The sequence below is a fragment of the Vulpes lagopus genome, chromosome 4 (genome assembly GCF_018345385.1).
Source record: "Vulpes lagopus strain Blue_001 chromosome 4, ASM1834538v1, whole genome shotgun sequence".
Lineage (NCBI taxonomy): Eukaryota > Metazoa > Chordata > Mammalia > Carnivora > Canidae > Vulpes > Vulpes lagopus.
Genome location: NC_054827.1, coordinates 13,297,389 through 13,324,472, shown reverse-complemented (window position 1 = coordinate 13,324,472; position 27,084 = coordinate 13,297,389). Strand labels below are relative to the sequence as shown.

Genomic DNA, 27,084 nt, shown 5'->3' with positions numbered 1-27,084 from the left:
CTCTGCTCCCTTCTGTGTTGCTGGGAAGTGGATGCTCAGCCAGGGTAACATTGCTCAGGAACACTTGCATCCAATTTGGGCCATGTGATGAGTTCTGGCCGTTAGAATGTGGGCAAAAGTGATGTAAACACTTTCAGGCTTGGCCTATAAAAATATGTTTCTTTGCTCTCCGTATCCTGCAGGTTGGTTGGATGTCAGTGGCGTAGGCAGCATTGTGAGCCATGTGTTGAGGAGTCTCATGCAATTGCTCTTTCAGCTGGAGTCCCCATAGGACTGTGCCAAGTGGAGGTTTGTGTCAACTTGATGCTACATGAATGAGAAATAAATTTCATAAATAAAATTTTATATTTTATACAAATCAATACTACAATTTTGCCACTGAGTTTTGGAGGGTTACATGTCATAGCAGCCATCACCATCTTAACTAATACAAGATGATTTGTAGGGTGTTTTTTTTAATATTTATTTGAGAGAGAGAGAGAGAGAGAGTGAGCACGGGTGGTGGGGGCAGAAGGAGAGGGAGGGAGGGTCTTAAACAGATTCCACACTGGGCATGGAGCCGGATGCAAGGCTTGATCCCGTGACCCTGAGACCATGACTTGAGCTGAAACCAAGAGTCAGACATTTAACTGACTATGCCACCCAGGTATCCCAATGAGATGATCCATAATTGACTTTTCCCCAGAATGTCAGCACAGGTATGCTGGAGATTTGTCTATTTAGAGATTGGATAATTGAAGGTATTGGGTATGTGATCACACTAGGAAGGACCTATGCACCAACACTCAGTTCATGTGTACACATTTTAGGATAAGAAGAAGGAAGCCAGGGGCAGCCTGGGTGGCTCAGCGGTTTAGCGCTGCCTTCAGCCCAGGGCCTGATCCTGGAGACCTGGGATTGAGTCCCATGTCGGGCTCCTTGCATGGAGCCTGCTTCTCCCTCTGCCTGTGTCTCTGCCTCTCTCTCTGTGTCTCTCATGGATAAATAAATAGAGTCTTTAAAAAGAAAAAGAAATTTCACTTCTATTAAGAAAAAAAAAAAAGGAAGCCTGATATTTAAAATATAAGTGTAGAGCCTTGAATGTTGAGTAGATTTCGAATGTATAATAAACCACAGCTAAAATGGCAGGAAACACCTCCTTACTACAGGTTTCAAAAAGGTCTTCCTTGGAATTTCTTTACCCAAATGAACAGTTTTGGAGTGTCCTGCTCAGTGATTATTGTTTGGTTGATTAATTTAATTGGGGGAATAACATCCAAGAACTTTATATTCTCATCCTGATCTGTGCAAAATTATTCAGCCGTCTTAAGCAAAGAAAAACTAGTAGTCCAAGTAATAATTTCTTGGATTCCTTAATGTCTTAATAATATTGATTGACAACTACTTAACTGTCAAGACAACATTACAAAGCCTACCGAGTTCTTTTCTTCTTTCACTCCTTCCCAGGATAAGGACAGGGTCCCCTGTGAGGACAGCTCACTTTCACTTCAGTGAGTTCTCTGGGGATTCTTCTCCTCTCCTTTATGAGCCTGTCACATAGACTCCTTGGACTGGGAAGTTTGCCCAGGTCCTCACATGTCAGCCACGTAGGGCAAAACTCACTAGAAGTGTGCACTTCCCTTTTCTTCCCAGCAACAATGACTTTGTCCAATCCCCAGGAAGTCCTGTGCACTGTCAGCTGTGCGTGTGTGTGTGTGTGTGTGTGTGTGTGTGTGTGTGTCACCCACAACGTGGCATAAAAAAGACATATAAGAAGCAACCGGAAGGACTTTTCTTAGGACTGCCTGGAAATTCCTAACCTTTCTGAGATGCTTTCTTTGCTGCTTTCCTCCTGCAGGAGCCATCCTGCCTCAGCAGGGTGGTGGTTTTCCCTAGACAAGGGGGCAGTTCACCTCAGGGGAGGAAGCAGGGAGGAGTGGTGCCTGTTTTCACCAGACTTTGGGCACCCAAATTCTGCTCACTTTTCTCCTCTAGAAAAATGATATACTTCCCCCAAATATTTTTTCTTGCTTCAAGTAAAATAAGTGTCTTAGAATTGATCCTCATCATGCTTTCCTCTCATCTTGCACTGGCCTGAGGCTCTGGAGAAGCCGCTGACTGTCTTCCACCCTTTCCTGGGTGTTGGTTTACCTGATAACATAATGGCTATACTAATAACTTCTGACTGAAGAACACTCCCAAACAGTAAATTCAGTGAAAATACATAGACAGCTCATACCTGGTAGCCCAGTTACTGTTGCTACATGAAAAGTTACCCTCAAAGTTTAGTGATTTGAAACAATTTTCTTATTATGGTCATGGATTCTGGGGCTTTGGAATTGAAACAGCAGGAATGACTGTTCTATAAGATCTGGAGCCCAGACAGCTGGGAGTGATGCAAAACTGGGGCATAAAATCATCTAAAGACTCCTCCAGTCGCATGTCTGGTGTCTGATTTGGGAGCATTTAAAGACGAGCACTGTTGACTAAGCATCCATCCAGGAGCTCTCCATGTGGAGTGGTTTACACATAGCATAGTGGCTTCAGGTGACCTAGACGTCTAACCTGGAAGCTCAGGGCTCAAAGTAAAAGTGCTTCAGCAGCAAGACAAAGGCTCAGTGAATGGCCTAGGTGACCTGGAAGTCATGCAGCACCATTTCCACTGCATTCTATTGGTTGCAATCAAGCCACAACCCTGCCCAGATTCAAAGGAAAGAGAATTAGACTCTACATCCTGACAGGTTAGTAACACGGTTCTGGAAGTGCCTGGATAGAAGATGTGATCTTTTCATCTTTGGAAAATTCAACCAGCCACAGTGGATTCTGGTTTTAGAGGTTGTGTGGGGATTTGCATTGCAGAATTGGAAGCCACGTGTGATCGGTGCTCTGTACTTTGTAAACACAGCGCTCTAGGGGTCCAGGAGGGAAGAATCTTTACTCACAGAGATCAGTCTGGTTGCATTCTAGCTAGACCTGGAAAGATAGGGCAGACAAGAGGGGATACCAAGCAGGGGAGACAGCACTTTTAAGTACAGGGAGGTGGGATAAAGAAGATGTGGTATACACGATGGAATATTACTCAGCCATCAAAAAGAGTGAAATCTTGCCATTTGCAATGACACAGATGGAACTAGAGGGTATTATACTAAGTGAAATAAGGCAGAGAAAGACAAATATCATGATTTAACTCATATGTGGAATTTAAGAAACAAAACAGATGAACATAGGGGAAGGGAAGGAAAAATAAAATAAGGTGAAATCAGAGAGGAAGACAAACCATAAGAGACTCTTAAATCTAGGGAACAAACTGAAGGTCACTGGACGGGAGGGTGGTGGGGGCATGAGGTCACGGGGTAATGGACATTAATGGCGCGTAACAAGATGAGCACTGGGTGTTACATACAACTGATGAATCACTACCTCTGAAATGAGTAATACACTATGTGTTAATTAATGATTTTATATAAAAATAAATAAATAAATACTGGGAGGTGGGAAGTACAGAGAAAGGTGACTACATCATGGGACTGTGGTATTAGAGAGCGGTTCTAGGGCAGATGGAGACAAACTTGAAGTGTCGATGGAACCCGGATTCATCTGAGCATTTGACTGACAAAGCAAAAGACCGAGGAAGCAGCTTATCCCAGTTTCTCCTGCCCTGCCTCCCTCCAAGAGTCTCTACATTTTAACCTGTTACTTGTCTTGCTTTAAATAAAGTGTGACTCCTTTGCTCTTTGGATATATGTAGGCATAAACATACTTTTGATATCTTTTGAGTTCTCATTTTTATACCGTCATGTCTTTGCACACTTTACCTTGGCCCCTCCCTACCGCTTTGGTTTTCCCCAAGACCTTAGTCAGCATATGGAGAGAATGGACCTACTTTGACTCTTTCTCCGTGGTCGTCTGTTCCATTGATACCAGCTTTCTCTTTGGTCTGTAAAACTGTGCTTGATCCTGTATCGCATTTATTTCTATGTTTAGTTATACGTGTTATTCATGTTTTCAAAAGCCTGGATACTGACCAATGGTCTCGAATATTTTGCAAGGCAAATTTATTGAAAATGGGGCAATCATTAATTATTTTTGTATCCTATCTAGCAAGAAGGTAAGATACCATGGTTGGCTCAACACAACCCATACCTGGAAGCACACCTGGGTGTTATTCAAATCAAGAGTCAGGAAGGAGGGGCGCCTGGGTGTTAAGTGTCTGCCTTTGGATCAGGTCATGATCCTGAAGTCCTGAGATCAAGCCCCACATCAGGTTCCCTGCTCAGTGGAGAGCCTGCTTCTCTTCCCCCTGCTCCTGTTCTCTAGATATCTCTCTTTCAAATAAATAAATAATCAATAATCAATCAATCTTTAAAAAAAGAGTCAGGAAGGAAAATTAATTTTTAAATATCCTCTTGGGGTGCCTGGGTGTTCAGGGAGTTGAGTGTCTGCTTTTGGCTCAGGTCATGATCCCAGGGTCCTGGGTTGAGCCCTGCATAGGGCTCCCTGCCCAGTGGAGAGTCTGCTTCTCTCTCTCCCTTTGCCCCTCCCCCTGTTTGTGCTTTCTCTGTCAAATAAATAAAGAAATAAAAATCTTTGGGGGGGAAAAAAAAACCTCTGACTCTCTGAATTGGGCAATTGTTGTGGGGAATAAAAAGACAAAGCAGGAGTCCCTCCCTTCAATAAAGCATGAGCACATACAAGGGTAAATAACAGAGTCGTAGTGGAAAATGCCCCCCTAAAATGTCCACACCCTAATCCTTGGGAACTGTGAATGTGTTACTTTACATGACAAAAGGGACTTTACAGATATGATTAAATCAAAGCTCTGTGATGGGAAGTTATCCTGGATTATCCAGCTGGGCCCAATGTAATCACATGGGTCCTTTAAGTGAAAGAGGCAAGAAAGTCAGTTATGCAACATGAGAATGACTTGACTGGCCCATGTTGGCTATGGACCAAGAAATGAAAACAGGCTCCAGAAGCAGGAAAAGGCAGAATGGAACAGAGCTCTACCTAACCTTGATTTTAATTCATTAAGACCCATTTTGGACTTCCCATCTTCAGACCATGAGGTATTTGTGGGACCCCTGGGCGGCTCAGTGGTTGAGCATCTTCTTTGGCCCAGGGCGTGATCTGGGGGGTCCTGGGATCGCATCCCTCATCGGGCTCCCTGCAGGGAGCCTGCTCCTCCCTCTGCCTGTGTCTCTGCCACTCTACCTTTCTCTCTCTCTGTGTCTCTTGGATAATTAAACAAAAGCTTAAAAAAAGATATTTGTGTTGTTTTTGAACCACTAAGCTTGTGGTAATTTGTTACAGCAGCAATAGAAAACTAATACAAACTGCAAAGTTAAATGAAACAAGAATCCAGAAAATGGTGTCATGGGTCAATAGCCCATGACAAACTGTCAAGTGTTGGGAATTCTACTCGAATGCCATATATACATTCTCCCTTCCTCCCAAAAAAAAACCCTTACCCCAGCATGTCAGCCACAGGTACTGCTGGAGCTTTGTCCTATTTAGAGATTGGATAATTGAAGGTATTGGGTATGTGATCACACTAGGAAGGACCCTAACCACCACCACTCAGTTCATGTGTACACATTTTAGGATAAGAAGATGGAAGCCACGGGGCAGCCTGGGTGGCTCAGCGGTTTAGCGCTGCCTTCAGCCCAGGGCCTGATCCTGGAGACCTGGGATTGAGTCCCATGTCGGGCTCCTTGCATGGAGCCTGCTTCTCCCTCTGCCTGTGTCTCTGCCTCTCTCTCTGTGTCTCTCATGGATAAATAAATAGAGTCTTTAAAAAGAAAAAGAAATTTCACTTCTATTAAGAAAAAAAAAAAAGGAAGCCTGATATTTAAAATATAAGTGTAGAGCCTTGAATGTTGAGTAGATTTCGAATGTATAATAAACCACAGCTAAAATGGCAGGAAACACCTCCTTACTACAGGTTTCAAAAAGGTCTTCCTTGGAATTTCTTTACCCAAATGAACAGTTTTGGAGTGTCCTGCTCAGTGATTATTGTTTGGTTGATTAATTTAATTGGGGAATAACATCCAAGAACTTTATATTCTCATCCTGATCTGTGCAAAATTATTCAGCCGTCTTAAGCAAAGAAAAACTAGTAGTCCAAGTAATAATTTCTTGGATTCCTTAATGTCTTAATAATATTGATTGACAACTACTTAACTGTCAAGACAACATTACAAAGCCTACCGAGTTCTTTTCTTCTTTCACTCCTTCCCAGGATAAGGACAGGGTCCCCTGTGAGGACAGCTCACTTTCACTTCAGTGAGTTCTCTGGGGATTCTTCTCCTCTCCTTTATGAGCCTGTCACATAGACTCCTTGGACTGGGAAGTTTGCCCAGGTCCTCACATGTCAGCCACGTAGGGCAAAACTCACTAGAAGTGTGCACTTCCCTTTTCTTCCCAGCAACAATGACTTTGTCCAATCCCCAGGAAGTCCTGTGCACTGTCAGCTGTGCGTGTGTGTGTGTGTGTGTGTGTGTGTGTGTGTGTGTGTCACCCACAACGTGGCATAAAAAAGACATATAAGAAGCAACCGGAAGGACTTTTCTTAGGACTGCCTGGAAATTCCTAACCTTTCTGAGATGCTTTCTTTGCTGCTTTCCTCCTGCAGGAGCCATCCTGCCTCAGCAGGGTGGTGGTTTTCCCTAGACAAGGGGGCAGTTCACCTCAGGGGAGGAAGCAGGGAGGAGTGGTGCCTGTTTTCACCAGACTTTGGGCACCCAAATTCTGCTCACTTTTCTCCTCTAGAAAAATGATATACTTCCCCCAAATATTTTTTCTTGCTTCAAGTAAAATAAGTGTCTTAGAATTGATCCTCATCATGCTTTCCTCTCATCTTGCACTGGCCTGAGGCTCTGGAGAAGCCGCTGACTGTCTTCCACCCTTTCCTGGGTGTTGGTTTACCTGATAACATAATGGCTATACTAATAACTTCTGACTGAAGAACACTCCCAAACAGTAAATTCAGTGAAAATACATAGACAGCTCATACCTGGTAGCCCAGTTACTGTTGCTACATGAAAAGTTACCCTCAAAGTTTAGTGATTTGAAACAATTTTCTTATTATGGTCATGGATTCTGGGGCTTTGGAATTGAAACAGCAGGAATGACTGTTCTATAAGATCTGGAGCCCAGACAGCTGGGAGTGATGCAAAACTGGGGCATAAAATCATCTAAAGACTCCTCCAGTCGCATGTCTGGTGTCTGATTTGGGAGCATTTAAAGACGAGCACTGTTGACTAAGCATCCATCCAGGAGCTCTCCATGTGGAGTGGTTTACACATAGCATAGTGGCTTCAGGTGACCTAGACGTCTAACCTGGAAGCTCAGGGCTCAAAGTAAAAGTGCTTCAGCAGCAAGACAAAGGCTCAGTGAATGGCCTAGGTGACCTGGAAGTCATGCAGCACCATTTCCACTGCATTCTATTGGTTGCAATCAAGCCACAACCCTGCCCAGATTCAAAGGAAAGAGAATTAGACTCTACATCCTGACAGGTTAGTAACACGGTTCTGGAAGTGCCTGGATAGAAGATGTGATCTTTTCATCTTTGGAAAATTCAACCAGCCACAGTGGATTCTGGTTTTAGAGGTTGTGTGGGGATTTGCATTGCAGAATTGGAAGCCACGTGTGATCGGTGCTCTGTACTTTGTAAACACAGCGCTCTAGGGGTCCAGGAGGGAAGAATCTTTACTCACAGAGATCAGTCTGGTTGCATTCTAGCTAGACCTGGAAAGATAGGGCAGACAAGAGGGGATACCAAGCAGGGGAGACAGCACTTTTAAGTACAGGGAGGTGGGATAAAGAAGATGTGGTATACACGATGGAATATTACTCAGCCATCAAAAAGAGTGAAATCTTGCCATTTGCAATGACACAGATGGAACTAGAGGGTATTATACTAAGTGAAATAAGGCAGAGAAAGACAAATATCATGATTTAACTCATATGTGGAATTTAAGAAACAAAACAGATGAACATAGGGGAAGGGAAGGAAAAATAAAATAAGGTGAAATCAGAGAGGAAGACAAACCATAAGAGACTCTTAAATCTAGGGAACAAACTGAAGGTCACTGGACGGGAGGGTGGTGGGGGCATGAGGTCACGGGGTAATGGACATTAATGGCGCGTAACAAGATGAGCACTGGGTGTTACATACAACTGATGAATCACTACCTCTGAAATGAGTAATACACTATGTGTTAATTAATGATTTTATATAAAAATAAATAAATAAATACCGGGAGGTGGGAAGTACAGAGAAAGGTGACTACATCATGGGACTGTGGTATTAGAGAGCGGTTCTAGGGCAGATGGAGACAAACTTGAAGTGTCGATGGAACCCGGATTCATCTGAGCATTTGACTGACAAAGCAAAAGACCGAGGAAGCAGCTTATCCCAGTTTCTCCTGCCCTGCCTCCCTCCAAGAGTCTCTACATTTTAACCTGTTACTTGTCTTGCTTTAAATAAAGTGTGACTCCTTTGCTCTTTGGATATATGTAGGCATAAACATACTTTTGATATCTTTTGAGTTCTCATTTTTATACCGTCATGTCTTTGCACACTTTACCTTGGCCCCTCCCTACCGCTTTGGTTTTCCCCAAGACCTTAGTCAGCATATGGAGAGAATGGACCTACTTTGACTCTTTCTCCGTGGTCGTCTGTTCCATTGATACCAGCTTTCTCTTTGGTCTGTAAAACTGTGCTTGATCCTGTATCGCATTTATTTCTATGTTTAGTTATACGTGTTATTCATGTTTTCAAAAGCCTGGATACTGACCAATGGTCTCGAATATTTTGCAAGGCAAATTTATTGAAAATGGGGCAATCATTAATTATTTTTGTATCCTATCTAGCAAGAAGGTAAGATACCATGGTTGGCTCAACACAACCCATACCTGGAAGCACACCTGGGTGTTATTCAAATCAAGAGTCAGGAAGGAGGGGCGCCTGGGTGTTAAGTGTCTGCCTTTGGATCAGGTCATGATCCTGAAGTCCTGAGATCAAGCCCCACATCAGGTTCCCTGCTCAGTGGAGAGCCTGCTTCTCTTCCCCCTGCTCCTGTTCTCTAGATATCTCTCTTTCAAATAAATAAATAATCAATAATCAATCAATCTTTAAAAAAAGAGTCAGGAAGGAAAATTAATTTTTAAATATCCTCTTGGGGTGCCTGGGTGTTCAGGGAGTTGAGTGTCTGCTTTTGGCTCAGGTCATGATCCCAGGGTCCTGGGTTGAGCCCTGCATAGGGCTCCCTGCCCAGTGGAGAGTCTGCTTCTCTCTCTCCCTTTGCCCCTCCCCCTGTTTGTGCTTTCTCTGTCAAATAAATAAAGAAATAAAAATCTTTGGGGGGGAAAAAAAAACCTCTGACTCTCTGAATTGGGCAATTGTTGTGGGGAATAAAAAGACAAAGCAGGAGTCCCTCCCTTCAATAAAGCATGAGCACATACAAGGGTAAATAACAGAGTCGTAGTGGAAAATGCCCCCCTAAAATGTCCACACCCTAATCCTTGGGAACTGTGAATGTGTTACTTTACATGACAAAAGGGACTTTACAGATATGATTAAATCAAAGCTCTGTGATGGGAAGTTATCCTGGATTATCCAGCTGGGCCCAATGTAATCACATGGGTCCTTTAAGTGAAAGAGGCAAGAAAGTCAGTTATGCAACATGAGAATGACTTGACTGGCCCATGTTGGCTATGGACCAAGAAATGAAAACAGGCTCCAGAAGCAGGAAAAGGCAGAATGGAACAGAGCTCTACCTAACCTTGATTTTAATTCATTAAGACCCATTTTGGACTTCCCATCTTCAGACCATGAGGTATTTGTGGGACCCCTGGGCGGCTCAGTGGTTGAGCATCTTCTTTGGCCCAGGGCGTGATCTGGGGGGTCCTGGGATCGCATCCCTCATCGGGCTCCCTGCAGGGAGCCTGCTCCTCCCTCTGCCTGTGTCTCTGCCACTCTACCTTTCTCTCTCTCTGTGTCTCTTGGATAATTAAACAAAAGCTTAAAAAAAGATATTTGTGTTGTTTTTGAACCACTAAGCTTGTGGTAATTTGTTACAGCAGCAATAGAAAACTAATACAAACTGCAAAGTTAAATGAAACAAGAATCCAGAAAATGGTGTCATGGGTCAATAGCCCATGACAAACTGTCAAGTGTTGGGAATTCTACTCGAATGCCATATATACATTCTCCCTTCCTCCCAAAAAAAACCCTTACATCTGCAAAATCAAGCATGAATAATAACTAGGCTTATGGGAAAAGTATGGCTGGGGAAAATGATTCAAAGCTTACGGGATTTATAACCAGAGCACTAATAAAAACAAGAACAATGCTAATAAAAGTATTAGTAGAGTTCATCTCCACTGGCATGGCATCAGCCAGTCCATCCCAGGTTTGTGCTTTCTTCTTGAGAATGGAATGTCCATAGGGCAGTTTTTTCTGATAGTGACCTGTTTCATTAAAATTAACAGTACAATCTTGAGATAGCCCAGTTGGTTGATCATTTCTTTTTAGGCACCGGGGGAAATGTCTTTGCAAGTCCTTCATCTTCACTTACGACTTCCCCAGCCATACTGGAAAGTCCAATTTCTTGAAGTCATGAAACCAGCTCCTATGTGCACCAATGGGACATACTTCTGCATGATATTCAGATTTTCTTCAAGTTTCCATTTAGGGCTAACACTTTCTATTGAACTCTGAAACCCTTGCTGATCATTGCTTCCAAATATTAGTCTGCTTGGAAAAACCGTGCAAAAGCAGACTGTAGTTGGTAGAAGCAATGAGTGCTAGGAATTCAAATAAGGGTGGCAGTGGTGGAGCCTCGAGAACAAGGAAGAGTGTGGAGGGTACAGATTAACTTCCAGGTGGAGCCAAGAATGATGGCGGCACCATCCAACAAGGTGTCTCCCTGGTGAGCTGTGTTTGGCTCGGCTACTGCTGGCTGGCACAGTCCTGATGGCCAGAGCCAGCAGACCTCCCACACCCACGGCTGCTTCTCACGGAATTGGAGTGCAGGCATCAAGAAGCTCCTCTCAAGGGCAGCCTGGGTGGCTCAGTGGTTTAGTGCTGCCTTTAGCCCAGGGTGTCATTCCAGGGACCCAGGATCGAGTCCCACGTTGGGCTCCTTGCATGGAGCTTGCTTCTCCCTCTGCCTGTGTCTCTGCCTCTCTCTGTCTCCGTCTATGTCTCTCTCTGGGTCTCTCATGAATAAATAAATAAAATATTAAAAAAAAAACTCCTTTCAAGTAGGCAGTGCCACCTCCATGCTCATACTTACATATACTTTGACTTCCTCATGCACCTTTCACGCTGCCTTGCGCTGTAATTCCCCCTTCAAATCAGCCTCCTGTGATTGTGTGGCACTGGAACTCTTGGAGGAAATAAAAATGTAGAAGAGCAGGCTCTAGACACACATGCTTTCCCACCTTTTCAGCCAAGGTCCTTCAAATGACTTCAATGCCTCTGCCTCTTGCAGAATATTGAGAGAAAAAGCCTCACTCACAAAGCAACTGAAGAATAGGGGGGTGGCCTTCAAACGTCTACCCCACTGGCAGCTATTAGGACCTCCTGTATACTAATGAGTTCAATGAATCCATACCCACGTGTGTTCCTTATCGTCCATGACCTGTGGGGTCAGTTCCCAAGCCCTGACCTCCTCCCCCTGCCCACACCCCTCTCAGTGACTCCTTCCTCCCTTTGCCCTTCAAATACATCCTCTAAATTGGAAGCTGATGCTTGAGCTAGGAAAGAGCTAGGAGTGTTCCAGATGTACCTGCAGAGCCCCTGTGTGGCCACCAGGTCCCCTCTCAGGGTACACCCTAGAAGAGACCTTGGTGTTGGGCTGCTGTCCTTGCCAGTTGCTACATGGGTCCTCTTGGCGCTCCTGGACTCAGGGTTGGCCTTGGCCTCTGTTCCCAAAGAGCATGGGTTCATCAGGGCTTTTCCAGAATCTCTCCTGCCTGTTTGCCTGCTGTTGCCCAGAAGTAACTCGGTGATCACTCCATGCCTGGGCTGCAGAATATGCCCTGTCAGAGGAGAAATAAATCCTTAAGAGCATTCAAAGGAGAGCCCCAAGGACAGAGACAGAGGCCACACTACCTGGAAAAGAAGGCAGGGGACTCAGTAAATGCGACTCTTCCACAGGGGCCAGGAGCCCCCTGTCTTCCTGCATGACCAGTAAGCCAGAGTCAGCACTCCCTGAACTTTTGCTGAGAGGGCAGTGCTAAGAGGGAGACATAAAGGAAATGGAAGCTGGCACTCGCTCTGTCGCATCACAAGGTTTAGAAAGAGGCTGGAGGGATGCCGGGAGTGGCTCAGTAGTTGAGTGTCTGCCTTTGGCTCAGGGCATGATCCTAGGGACCCGGGATTGAGTCCCACATCGGTTCCCCGCAGGGAGCCTGCTTCTCCCTCTGCCTGTGTCTCTGCCTCACTCTCTCTGCCTCTCACGAATAAATAAATAAAATCTTAAAAAAAAAAAAGAAAGAAAGAAAGAAGAAAGAAAGAAAGAAAAGAAAGAAAGAAAGAAAGAAAGAAAGAAAGAAAGAAAGAAAGAAAGAAAGAGGCTGGAGACTCCCAACTCTGGGAAACAAAGGGCTACAGAAGGGGAGGAGGATGGGGGAATGGGGTTACCGGGTGACTCACACTAAGGAGGGCACTTGGTGGGATGAGCCCTGGGTGTTATACAATACTTTGGCAAATTGAATAAAATTAAATACAATTTTCAAGAAAAAAAAGAAAGAGACTGGAGAATGAGATATGCTTCTGCATCTTTTTCACTCACTCATTCAAGAAATCATGACGAAACACGAGTTGCACGCAACGGATGGGTAAGGGCCCACAAGGCGCAGATGGAACGCGTGAGGGACCTGGATTGAAATTACATATTAAGGAGCTCTAGCAAGGGCAATTACCTATCAGGCCTTCCTTGGGAGGCTTTAAAAAGAGGATCGGTTAAACTGGGTTTAAGCGGGGACTGGCTGCAAGCAAGAGGAGGAAGAGTTGCCCAGGGAGCTCGCCCTGTGCAGCACCCTCAGCCTCGCCCACTGGAGAAGCAGCACCTGCAGGTGTAAATATTTGCCAGCCAGGGGGTTCAAGTCACTCATTGTCACACCGCCCCCACCTGCTTGCAAGGGAGCCAATGTGAGGCTGGGGTGGTGAGAAGAACACTGGCCTCGGTGTTCCAAACGGGGCACCACCAAGTACAGTGGACCTTGGCCTTCAATTAACATCCATGGGGAAATGATCTCCATAATCCGCTGAACTCCCGTCATCCTACTGGTTTGGCAAAACTCTCAGATTTTTTTTTTTTTTTTAAATCACGTACCATATTCCAGCACAATGCTCTAGAGAGAAGTGTGGGGAGTTGGCACCAGTGCGGTACAGTACGGGGTCCAGAGGGGCGGGGCACCGAAGGAAAAAAGAAAAGGAATTACAGTATGTTTTTGGAAAAGCTGCCAAAAGATAAGGTTGTTTATTCAACTTCTAACACTGATCAGGGGAGGACTGTGCGAAACCAGGAGAGAGAAGAGCTTCAGTCAGCAAATAAATGCACGATTCACATTGGCCTGGCAGAGAGAAGGGTTGCCACGGGGTCTGCGTCTGTGGAGAGTCATAGGGCGATAACTTGCAGGCATATCGGGGCTAGGTGTCTGATTTAATTTCATTTGTATGGGGTGATGATCAGAAGAACAATCCATCTCACGAAGCACCAGGCTACAAACACAGGTCTCTTAATAGACCCAGATGGTCAATGGATTGAAATGATGACTTCCCGGGTCCTGGGTGCCAGATGGCTCTCCCCTTGGCCTCACACTGACCTCTGGGTAACAGAGCCTCACCATCAGGGAGCAGGCTTCGGGGAGGCATTGAGGCCAACTGGGGTATTATAAGAGGAGCCCGTTATCTCTGTGACTCCTGGCTATTACCAGGAAGTGATCTAAAAAATGAAAATAGATATACGCATATCAGAAGTTGGAACAGTTCACTGAAAGGCAGTTTGGAGAACTTCATTGACTTCAAGGTATTAAAACCCACTTCCTCTTGGGGTGGAGACACTGAAATCTCCTCCTGGCTGCTGTGGGCTCTGAGTGTGGACAGATCACGTGTGAGGACCTCCATCAGTGGGCAGGCTCCAGTAAGGGAAGACTCACGTGGGTAATTTTGTAAAAGAGCAGAGACTTTGATGAAAGCCTCTTTGGGTCCATGACAAGCTCTTGCCTCTCTCCTTCGAGAGTCCAGCAGGCAAGTTCCAAAATTCTCCTTGAGGGGACCCAAGGACATGTCCTAAAGCCTGGGGAATTTACCACTAGGCAGGTGGAACTGGAGCAACAGCGGGGAGAATGGATGTGGGCCTCAAAAACCAGCCACGGTCAGAGTTTCCTCAGCAGAAGGCACCTCCACTGGCTTTGCTGGGGCAGCTCTCCCAGGAAGGCCCCAGCTCAGAGGGGATGGTCTGAGGTGTCTGAGGATCCATGTGGCTACCACTGACTTTGGATACAGCTCAGTGTGAGACACCACGAGACTTCAGAGTAACATTTAAATGTTGGCCAAGCAGGGCAGCCCTGGTGGCCCAGTGGTTTAGTGCCACCTTCAGCTCAGGGTGTGATCCTGGGGACCTGGGATCGAGTCCCACATTGGGCTCCTTGCATGGAACCTGCTTCTCCCTCTGCCTGTGTCTCTGCCTCTCTTTCTCTCTCTGTGTCTCTCATGAATAAATAAATAAAATCTTTAAAAAAAAATGTTGGCCGAGTGCTTACATGTCAAATATATTTTTAAGTTGTGACTTCCTTCCTGTATGTTGTGGCCAATGCATAAGCCAGAGGAGGGACAGTTGGTGTCGCTCTACCAGAGACGTTTCCCCAGACTTCTGGGAGGATTCTTGAGTCAACAGAAATCTGACGGTGCTGAGAAGCCATGGAGTCCCTCCAAGCACAGGCTCTTGGGCCCAGAGACAAGTAGCAAGCACATCCATCAATCCATTCCTATTTGGAGCCGAAGACTCCAGAACAGTGGGGAGGTCATTTCTGCAGCAGCAATTTGCTGTTCGACAGCTGAAAGAGGAAGTAAGATTGAAGGCAGGAAAGCAGAATTTTGAAAAGACTGTGACGTTCACCGAGAGTTAACAAAGCCATCTGTCTCTAAAACTTCCTAAGGGATTGTGGCTGGGGATATATATTTTCAGACTCATGGGATGGCCCGCCTTGTAGCTGTCGTGAAATAGAAGGATTGCCCCAGCACCCTTGGCACTCGTCTGGTCACCTGCTGGCAATGCGGTGGGTGTCAGGTACCAAGCACGCCCGAACTCCTTGCCCAGAGGAAATCCCTGGTTCGCTGCCTCCCCGGGATGGCTTTGCATTAAATGGTGTTTCAAACATTTTTGTATAGATGATATTCACCTAGAGAGAGCAGCAGGGCAAAAATAGCTGGTTCTCTGTCCTCAGGTCATCTAGTCTTCTTCCCCTTGCCTCTCTGCTTCTGAGCTCCCTCTGGCTTAACTGTGGAAAGCCTTCAGCCACCGAGATCACACCCAGAACTAGGTTAGGAGGGCAATGTGTCGGGATAGAAGGAATCTCTCACCAGCAATGTCCCAGTCCCAAGATTTCCTCCTTTCTGTCCTTCCTCAGAGGGGAGAAGGGTATGCGGGGTGAGGATGCGCCAGGCTGCCGAGGCAGGAGGTGCTGCTGTCCCATGACACCAAATGTAAAAGGAGAAGATTTTAGAAAATGGAAATGTATTTGGGTTTACTTCTTTCGTTTTGTTCCATGCCACTGACTACTTCTTCATGCTCTGTGGCGGCTCCGAGCGCGGCTGGCAAATCCCAAAGTGAGCCCATGAAATTGCTTTACTGGCTATGCTTTTCCTAAAATGCTGAGGATTTTTTTTAAGGTTAATGTGTTTTTTCAGTTGGTCAGAAGTTATTTAGAGACCGTCCCCTGGGTGCACAGTGATGTAATGGGTCTTTAGGGGTGGCAATTAAAGAGTAGGCCGGGGCCCTGCCCAGCTGGATTTACAACCTTTTGAAAAGGGAGGGATGGTGTGGGACAAAAGGCCTTCTTTACCTCCAGGACTGGGTGATTGGGACGTAGGCCCTGGAAGTTGCGGGGAAGGGGTCCACCCGGGGGCGGGGCAGGGGGCGGCAGATCAGCAGAAACACTCGTCTGGGCCCCCAAAATCAAAGTTATACTGGCTTCTGGGGAAAAAATAAAATAAAACAAGTGGCCTCTGCTAGTCCGCACCTCTGAGAGACACGGGCAGAAAGGGGGGGACGTGAGGAGCCAAGCAATTTTGATGAGTGCACCGTCACCCAGGCCAGGCTCACCCCCTCGTCTCTGTGGCTGCACAATCCTGTCCCATCCAGTCATCCAGCTCCTGTCCTCCCCGGCACAGTGCTCTCTCAAAATGGAGCCACTCTTGTCATGGAAACAATGTGGCTCCGGAGGAAGTCAGGCTTGGGTTCATATCCTCTCTCGGTGCGCAGTTATGATGTTAGACTTTATGTTTCTTCCCTGTAAAATGGGTCCATCGAGGCCTACCATTCGGGGTACCGAGGAAGACCTGCGCAGCGCCTGGCACAGGACTAATAAATGCTCATTGAAGGCTTGTCCCTCAGCCCCCTCGTGTGTGTGGGGGGGTGCTCACAGGGATTTGTTCACACTCATGTGTGAGCAGAATAGACAGGGTATTGATTCTAGCGATGCTGCTTCCCAGATGTGAGGCCCCCAGCTTCTCTCTTCCTAAAGAGGAGATGATGTCATCAAGTCATTGTCAGGACTGAAAAGACAGAGCGATGCAGCTGGCTTCCACCTTTCAGCTTCTCTGACATGTGCCACCCATGCACCCTGAGATGCCCCCGCATGCGGCGGGACCCCGTCATTGCCCTCGGTGGAACCCCCTGGGGTGCCTCAGCCAGGTATGGAAGCTGCCTTCGGGTTTCAGGGGACTGCCACTTCCGAAACAAGCCTGCCATGTTTACAACTGCCTTTGCTGTTGAGCATGACCTGATTTTACCTCAGAAGCCAATTCCAGGGTCGGGATAGAGTTTCCCCGGAGGCCTGACCAAGCCTCAGTTGTCAGAGCGGCTCTGACACTTGTCCCACCCCTCTCTGCTCCAGGACTCGTCTTGCAGACCGCAGCATGATTTGAGCCCATGAAAGAAAAATCAGGCTCAATAAACCTAAGGGAAAAGCTGAGAATAGTCTAAAGAACTCACTGCTCAGGTGTCAAGGGGAAAGGACCTTGTTTCGGAAGGGACAGTTACTGTTAGTCCACTAGCATTATTGTGGATCTAGCGGACTTCATGTGTGTAGGGGAGGAAAATAATTTCCCTCTACCCTTCTGAGTTCCTAGCTGAGACCTCTGTGATCAAAGACAAAAGACAGATCAAAAAGAGAAAAATGGATTTTTATTAACAGGTCTACCTCATGTATATGTGGGAGATACCCAGGGACAAATGGGTAACTCAAAGAAGTGACTTAGAATTCAGATTTAAAACCCATCTTGGGGTGCCTGGGTGGCTCAGTCAGTAAAGCGTCTGCCTTTGGCTCAGGTGGTGATCCTGGGGTCCTGGGATCGAGTCCTATGTCAGGCTCCCAACTCAGCAAGGAGTCTGCTTCTCCCCCTCCCTCTCCCACTGCCTGCCGCTTCCTCTGCTTTTGCTCTATCAAATAAATAAAATATTTTAAAAAATAAAATAAAATAAAAGCCATCTTAACAGAGAGAGGGGAAGGAGAATGTAGGCCTCTTAGGAGGCCTCTGAAATGATTTTTAGGAAAGACAAATGGGCCCCTGAAAGAACAGATGGGAGGTATGAAAGTTTGTGATAAAGTTTGTCTGGGTGTCGAGTTGACTTCTATGCTCCCCTCCTGTGACAAGAGTCCATTCTTCCTGGTCGACGACACTCCTGGGAGGAGACTTATGACAACTGAGCTCCTTTTGGAGCACCTGTCTTTAGGTAAATAAGGGTAGTCCAGAGAAAGCCTCTCCCTGAATTTGCCTACAGCTCAAAATAACCAATATACTGGGATCCCTGGGTGGCGTAGCGGTTTGGCGCCTGCCTTTGGCCCAGGGCGCGATCCTGGAGACCCGGGATCGAATCCCACGTCGGGCTCCCTGTGCATGGAGCCTGCTTCTCCCTCTGCCTGTGTCTCTGCCTCTCTCTCTATCTCTCTGTGACTATCATAAATAAATAAAAATTTAAAAAAAAAAACCAAAATAACCAATATACCAAAGCAGCATATTTGGGGGTGACACAGCCTGAACTCCTACAGTCATACTTTGGGGTGGCACGTTCTGTTATCCTTCGTGTGCAATCACCGATAAAAGATTACAGACAATTTTGAAGAGAAAACCAGGAACACCTTTTGGGCCCATCGAAGGAAAAATAAGGAATCTGCTATCTCTTCACATAAGTTGCCCCGTACGACATACTGTGTCACGTACTTAATGAGGCACTTTGAAGTGGATAAGAGGCAGGAGTCTAGAAAGATTTCACTGGTATTTTGCACAGGAGTGTGAAATTCAAGTTTTTGCCAGCATTTCCATATCCCCGGCCAGAGCCCAAGGAGGAAAGGAGTAAATGGCCATGAGGAAGAGGGGTTTGATTATCAGATGCTTAACTGTGGCAAGACAGCATTCCACTAGAAGTTTTGAAACATTCAACATATGTTCTCTTTGCTTCAAACAGATCCGAATAGAAAACATCTGGAGGTGCACACAGCAGCGCTCCGTGTAACAGCTGTGTCTAAATCATACTCGGTGCTGCTTGCTATTTGCTGGCTCCCAGCTCCATACCCACACTGCCTGTCCTGCCTCCTCTCTAGGGGCTGGAAGCCTGGGAGCTCCACCTCCCAGACTCCCCAGCCAGCTGGCTTCCACTTAGGTTCTACCCACAGGAGACACTGCTGGGAGACTGCAAGGTAGGCAGAAGGAGAGGCCGATTTTTCTTCTACTTCTGCTGAAGGCTTTGGCAGAGGAAGTGGCAGCAGTAGCAGGTGAATGTGGGTTTGCACTCAGGTAGTAGAATTTCAATAGCAGTAGGGGTAGGGGGTGCTCCTGCGGCTCAGCATCCCCCAGCTCTGGCTCTAGCCGTCTGATTGGCCAACTGTGATGGGAGTTCAGGCCGCTGGCTTCCCGAAAGACTTTCCAACAACAGCAGTGGGGTGGTGGGTATACCAGCAGTCTCAGCAACAGAATAGTGGCAGATTCTGGATCACACCATTTTTTCCTATGTTCAGTTGGCTTTAGGATGGTAGTAGCTTCCTGCTGTTACCAATCTCTGAATAATCTCACCTTTCTTTCTTCTATCTAGCCCTTCACATTTTGTTAACCAACTATTTAAAATTCCTACAGTAGTTTCTGTTCCGCTGACTGGACACTGATGAATACATCCATGTATAAACTAAACACAAAAATTGAAGGCAAACTGGGGCTGCTGGGTGGCTCAGCCAGTGAAGCATCTGCCTTCAGCTCAGGTCATGATCTCAGGGTCCTGGGATCCAGCCCCGTGTTGGGCTCCCTGCTCATGGGGGGGTCTGCTTCTCCCTCTCCCTTCCCCTACCCCACCCCCCCACCCCAGCTCGTGCTCTCTCTCCTTCAGATAAATAAGTAAAATCTTAAAGGAAAAAATTGAAGGCAAACCAAAGTACAATTTTGATGTGTTTAATCCCTTACTCCACTTGCATTTTGGAGTTTACACAAAGGAACAGATAAGCAAAATTCTACCCCAAAAATACTCGAACAAAACTCAGTTCCTCCTCAGATGTCCTGCAGCCTCCACCAAGGAAAAGAAGTTAGCACAAGTATTTTAAAACAAGAAACTGGGGCACCTGGGTGGCTCAGTGGTGAGCGTCTGCCTCAGGCTCAGGACGTGATCCTGGAGTCCCGGGATCGAATTCCGCTCCGGGCTCCTGTGAGGAGCCTGCTTCTCCCTCTGCCTGTGTCTCTGCCTCTCTCCCTGTGTCTCTCATGAATAAATAAATAAAATCTTTAAAATAAAAATAAAAATAAAATAAAACAAAGTTTCCTTGAAGGAGTTCTGTCTATCATCTCAGCCTTCAATGACATTAATAATAGGTATGCTTTCACCAAGTATTTTCTATATGTGAGGCCTAGTCAACTATGTTATTTTACTTAATTATCAAAATAACTCTAGAATTTAAGTATTGTTATTCTAATTTCATAATGAGGAAAATAAGATATTTTTAATGGCACTGGTTGATTGTTCAGTGGCTACATAGCCCTCTCTAGGATGCGTACTCTTTGCCATCTGACCTAGCCATCCCTCCCATGCAACAGTATATTATTTCCTCATTCCTCATAATTTATTAAATCTTGTGACCTACTCAGCCTATAGAATGTGCCAGAAGAGACATGAATGTGAATTCCAGAGCCCAGGCTCAAAAGGTCTGGCAGGTTCTGCCTTCGTTCAATTGGACCACTGTCCTGTAATGTCTATAAATGCAGCACATTTGGCCCTATGGGAGGATGCGAGGCCACATGAGGAAGGATCAAGATGCACCAGCTCACAGCCAGTACCCACTTCCTTCATGTGAGTATGGCCATCTTGAATCTTCTGTCAAGTTGCCTTTAACTGAATGGAACTGCCTGGGCAAGCCAGGTGAAACTAGAAGAGGAACCACTAGCTAACCCACAGACTCAGGAGAGATAAGAAATCACTGTTTTCTTAAGCCACTAAAACTATGGGCAGCAATATATATACCTGATCAAGTTCCATGTTATTTTTTGCACCAAGCATCTATCCTACCTTCAAGTGCTGCTAGCATTCCAAATCCCTTCTGTTGTACTTGCCAATAAGATGCTTGTCCCTCCCTTAGTCAAGCGGCAGGCATGTGACTTGGACTTGGATGCTCTATCTCTGAAATTTGATTCATGACCAGAAGGAGGAAAATTCTGGGCAAAACTATTGAGACGTGGTCTCTGCTATAAAGATGCTTTGGAGCTGCTGGTTCTTATCTATTCCAAATTTTAGCCTGAATCAGTTTCTGATGCTTGTGACCAAGTACCCCCAAACTGATATATGGTGACAAATTAAGAAGCTAGCTCTAGGGATGCTGGGATGGCTTAGTTGGTTGAGCCTCTACCTTCAGCTCAGGGCGTGATCCTGGAGTCCCGGGATCAAGTCCCACATCAGGCTTCCTGCATGGAGCCTGCTTCTTCCTCTGCCTGTGTCTCTGCCTCTCATGAATAAATAAAAAAAAATATTTTTAAAAAAAGAAGTTAGCTCTAAGTCGCATGGCCATAAGTAGCGTGAGCACTACAACTTCAACCCTTATCTATTGCAACTACTTTCCACCTATCCTTGCTTCCTCCCCAATTCCTTCCAATCCAGTTTGCTTACTCATTAGAACAGCTTGAAGATGCCTGGCCTTTCTCAACAGGCAGTTAGCTCAGAAAGGGCCATGATCCCTCTGTGAGCTGTAACTTGACATCAATATCGGGTCTCTCACCCAATAACCAGGTTGTAGTAACCACAGAAGGGGCTTTTTAAACTGGAGAAATAGTATGTTGAGCACAAAGTAGTAGATTTTTTTGAGGTTCATTGGAGTATAATTGACGTACAGTAAAATGTACAATATTTGAGTGCACATGCTTAAAGTGTACAGTTTGAGAAGTCTTGTTATACACCCACAAAACCATCACCACAACTGAGATGGTGAACATCCATCACTACCAGGGGTTTCATTTCCTTGTGCCCTATTGTAAATCCTCCCCCATCTCTTTAGCCCACACCAAGTAATCCTTTTTTTTTTTTTTGAAAGAAATTGTTTTATTTTGTTTTGTTTTTCTTTTTAACTTTTTTTTTTAATTGGAGTTAAATTTGCCAACATATAGCATAACACCTGGTGCTCATCCCGCCAAGTGCCCCCTCAGTGCCCATCACCCAGTCACCCCAACCCCCCACCCACCTCCCTTTCCACTACCCCTTGTTCATTTCCCAGAGTTAGGTGTCTCTCATGTTTTGTCACTCTCACTGATATTTTCACTCATTTTCTCTCCTTTCCCTTTATTCCCTTTCACTAATTTTTATATTCCCCAAATGAATGAGACCATATAATGTTTGTCCTTTTCTGATTGACTTATTTCACTCAGCATAATACCCTCCAGGTCCATCCACGTCGAAGCAAATGCCACACCAAGTAATCCTAATCTGCTTTCTGCCACTATAGATTGGCTTGCATTCTCCAGAATTTTATGTAAGTGAAATTACACATTCTGCATCTCTCTCCAGTTTCTTTTACTCAGCATAATTTTGAGATTCATCTGTGCTGATTCTCTATCAATATATTCCTTTATATTGCTGAGTATATTCAGTGCACATATATACCTCAGTGTGTTTATCTGTTCATTCATTGAAGGGCCTGTGGGTCATTTCTTGTTTTGGACTATTGCAAATAAAGCTTCTATGAACATTCACACACAAGTCTTTGTATGGACATTTGCTTCCTTTTCTCTGAGGTAAATACCTAGGAGTGGAATAGCTGGACCATATATTAGGTGCATCTCTAAATTTTTAAGAAACTGCCAAACTATTTTCCAAAATAGTTATACTATTTTACACTCCCACTAGCAATACATGAGGGCTCCAATTCCTCCATATTCCTCCAAAACTTGTGTTCAGTCTTAGATTTCTTAGATTCTGACCATTCTAATAAGGTGGAATGGTATCTCAATGTGGTTTTAATTTACATTACTCTAATGACAATATATGTTGAGCATATTTTCACGTAATTATTTATCCTCTTTGGTGAAGAGTCTGTTAAAATATTTTGCCCATTTAAAAATTGGGTTTATTCTTCTTTATTGAATTTTGAGAATTCTTTATATGTTCTGGATATAAGCCCTTCCTCAGATATGTGCTTTGAAAATATTTTCCTTAGCCTGTGGCTTGTCTGTTTTAACAGCATCTTTTGAAGGCAAGAGGAGTTAAATGTTGATGAAGTTAAATTAATCAATTTATGTTTTTAGTGAATCATGTTTATGGTGGTGTATATAAGAGATCTGACCTAACGCCACAAAGATTTCCTTCAAGAAGTTTTACAGTTTTAGTTTTACATGATGTATGATCCATTTTGAGTTAGCTTTTATGTATTGTGCAAGCTATGGATTGAGATTTTTTTGCATATGGATTACCAATCTCACTGGCATCATTTGTTGAGATGAAACAGTAGAAAAACAGAAAAGACTCATCTTCCATTTATTTGCTTTTTCAGCTTTGTAAAACATTGATTCTCCATTTATATGTGGGCCCCCTCTCTGTCTCAACTTTCTCTTCTGCTCCCTCAATCTACTAGTTTATCTTCATGCCAAAATTGCTGTATCTTGATGACTGTACCTTTATAGTAAGTTTTGCAATCTAGTCATATTAGTCCTCTTCTTTTTAAGCTCAGTACTTTGTTTTAAAACTTGTTTCTACGATTCTAGGCCTTTTGCCTTTCCATAAAAATTTTAGAATCACCTTATTAATTCCTACACCCTTACAAATCTGCTGAGATTTTGACTGGAAATGTACTGGATCTACGGGCCAATTTCAGGGAGACTCATCTTAACAACATTGGATCTTCTTTCCATGAGTGTGGTATATCTCCTTATTTGTTTAGATCTTTAATTTCTTTCAGTAATATTTTGAAGATTTATTCATTTATTTTAGATAAAGAGAGAGAGCGAGCACATGTGAGTGGCGGGAGGAGGGAAAGGAAGAGGGAGAGAGAGAATCTTGGGCTGAGCATGGAGCCCCAAGTGGGGCCCCACTGCAGGACTCTGAGATCGGGGATCCCTGGGTGGCAGCGGTTTGGCGCCTGCCTTTGACCCAGGGTGTGATCCTGGAGACCCTGGATTGAATCCCACGTCGGGCTCCTGGTGCATGGAGCCTGCTTCTGCCTATGTCTCTGCCCCCCTCTCTCTCTCTGTGTATGACTATCATAAATAAATAAAAATTAAAAAAAAAAATAAAAGGACTCTGAGATCATGACCTGAGTTGAAATCAAGAGTTGAACTCTCAGCCAACTGAGCTACCCAGGCCCCCCTCTCTCAGCAATATAAAGTTTTCAGTGGACAGATCTTTTAAAGATTTGTCAGAGTTATTCTAAGTATTTAATATTTCTGATCCTATTTTAAATGTTGTTTTTGTAAATTTCAATTTCAATGGTTTGTTGTATGTAGAAATGCAAAATCCATTCTTAGTAAAACAAAAAACAACCCCCCCCAAACTCTTAGCAAACTAGGAATAGAAATATCCACAGTCTAATAAAAGGCATCTGCAAAAAAAAAAAAAAAAAAAAGCTAAAACTGACATCATATACAATGATAAAAGGCTAAATTTTTCTCCCAAAGATCCAGAACAATAGGCATGTTTGTTCTCATCACTTCTATTCCACATTGTACTGTGTGGTGTACTGTATCAAGATATTGCAATTAAAAAAAAATCATCTAGATTGTAAAGGAAGTAAAACTGTATTTATAGACAACATTCTCAGCATAGTCCAATGGAATTTACACGCAGAAAAACCTAGTAGGAGTAATAGATGAATTTACCAAAATTGAAGTATACAAAATCAATTTCATATATTGGTTTCTGTTTTATTCCACAGCTGTCATATATATATATATAAAGTAATGGATACCAAGCAATTCATTTTTACTGCATCTTTACTTGTACATCTGTTCTTAGGTTGAATTTATAATTTTTATAACCTTAGCCATCTTGTAGATATAATATTACCTAATTTTTTAAAATATTTATTTCTTTATTCAAGAGAGACACAGAGAGAGAGGCAGAGACAGGCAGAGGGAGAACAGGCTCCCCGCAGGGAGTCTGATACAGGACTTGATCCGGGATCCCTGGATCACCCTCTAAGCTGAAGGCAGAGGCTCAACCTCTGAGCCATCCAGGTGTCCCACCATTACCTAATTTGACTAGTAAACCCAAGCAGAACAAAAATATATCATACTCAATGCTGACAGAAGGCATACCTGTTTTTGCTAAACCAGTAATAACAAACTAGTCTTGTTTATCAAAGATCTATTCAAATTGCAAGAACTTGAAAAACATTTGGATTAGTATCTATCTTTCTGGGAGTTTTAGGAATATTTAAATTATAAAAGCACTTTTAAAAAATAAACTTTAAAAATCTGAATAGAGCTCCTTCATAGGATTTTATAAATTAATTTGGTAATACCATCCAGAGGTAGAAAAATACCATGCATACATAGCATATGTACATAGGCATTTGCATGAACAAGTACAAATGGAGAACTTGTAACTTTCATTCTAAAACCTTAGCCCTGGGTCAGGTAAATGCAGTAATTCAAGACTCACTGGTTTATATAAATAGTTGGCTCTCATCTTTGATCTCCTTTATATATATATTTAATCTGAATTATATTTCTGGCAGATGGAAAAAGTTAGTTACCTGTTTAACATAGGGCTAAGGCTTTCCACCAATATTTGCAGAAGAAACTTGTAGGGTTTTCTTTTGCTCTGATCTGTAGTTGCTTTGGGGGGTCCTTAAATTCCTTGAGAGCCCCTGACAGGGGACAGGAGGCCTAAAGTTCAAGTGACTGTGGGCGGGAGTGGGAAAGGAAAAGTCTGGCAGGGTGAACAGAAGGATGGAGGGGGTAGGAGACTAGAGGCCTAGAGGCGGACCTATGAAAGGATTCAAGGGAGCTGAAGGGAAGATCAAAAATGGGAAAAAGAGGAAGGAGGACTGGAAGTGATGGGGAGGGAGAGGTCTTAGATGAGTCAGTCTAGGAAAAGCACTGAAGTTCCAAAATATCCTGAGTAAAATCATGGCAACAAGATGTAAAGGGGACAGAATTAGCATGGTAGTGGTGGGGCATATAGTTGGGAAGGATTTAGGAAAAGGAGGTTCAGCTGATGGAGATACTCCTATAGAAAAAGTAAGATCAAATAGGTCGGAGAGGCTTCACGGAGCTAGGAAAAAAATTTCCTGCCCAAGAATCAGGGAGTGAATCCCCACTAGAAAGAAAGAGCTGGGAAGCACTTCCAGCTCAGCAATTAAGGGAATGAATCTACACTTGAAACAAGGAGCCAAGGAGGAATGTCTAGCCAGAAGGTACCTTTCAAACAAAGAAGCCTGAGACTAACCCAGCCTCAGAGAGTACACTCTGTCTTAGGAATCAAAGTCTGGCCTTACCATGCTTCAGCAGAGTGTTGTCAGGAGTGCTGGCTGAGAAGTTGGACTCACCAATGGGTCCTCGATCAAGGAGTCAGGGCTGAAGACAAAGCCTTCAAAGATAGGCACTTGGGGTCCTGGGTGAGAGGCACAGGGGTCCAATGGGGAATCTGATCCTGAGTCATGGTACCATAATTGTTAAAGAAGAAATTATTCTGATGCTTGTTAAAATGGTAAGGATGATTTATTCAGGACTGTTGTCATAGATGTCAAGACTTACAATGGGGGAGAATGATGGAGCCCAATTTTAAATACACAGCTGGAGATTTGTAGCCAAGGAATTGAATGGGAGTTTGATGGGTTTGTAGATAAAACATTACTAAGAGGAGACAGGAAGGGTAGGGGCAGTTCTTGCTAAACTGACTTAGGATTCTTACTGAAGGCAGTCCAGGGTGGTCAGATATCAAGGGTTCTTGCTATACTTGCTATTATTTGGTCTAGGAAGGCCAAAGATAGAGCCTAACGATGAGGCCCAGTCAGAAAGTGGGCTGAGAGGGGCCTGGCTAAAGTGTGGTCAAGAAGAGCGTCTTTGCCGAAGCCCCCCCTTCAAGTGTGGTATTTATGATGGTATTTTGGCTGGTGTTAACCGAGCTGATATTCTGGAACCTTCCCGGCAAATCAAAAACATCAGATCATATTAAGAGTTATGGAAAGAAAATGTTGGAGTCCAGATAAATTGCTTGGGGCAAAAAAAAAAAAAAATCACTTCTGTGACCTAATTGCACTGATGAGCCTACAAAGGAACCAATCTCTAAGCCTGGTTACTGTCACCTTCTCGATAGGGTTGGTCCAAGGAGCAGGATTGAGAAGACAGGCCTCCTTGTGTATGAGCTGATTCTGCCCAAGACTCTAAACACAGCAACAGGAAAGATG

At 44.4% G+C, this 27,084-nt stretch overlaps 1 long non-coding RNA gene across 2 annotated transcripts; it reads right to left on the bottom strand.

The window, feature by feature from the left end:
* Window positions 1-26,243, bottom strand: LOC121489034. Of its 2 annotated transcripts, XR_005987246.1 has the most exons (4): window positions 26,173-26,243; window positions 11,775-12,027; window positions 11,280-11,372; window positions 1-306 (listed from the first exon to the last, which is right to left on the bottom strand). It is a non-coding gene; the product is annotated as an uncharacterized LOC121489034 (long non-coding RNA). The 2 variants fall into 2 exon arrangements; XR_005987245.1 differs by lacking the exon at window positions 1-306 and having other exon boundaries at window positions 11,141-11,372.
* Window positions 26,244-27,084: the final 841 nt, after the last annotated feature.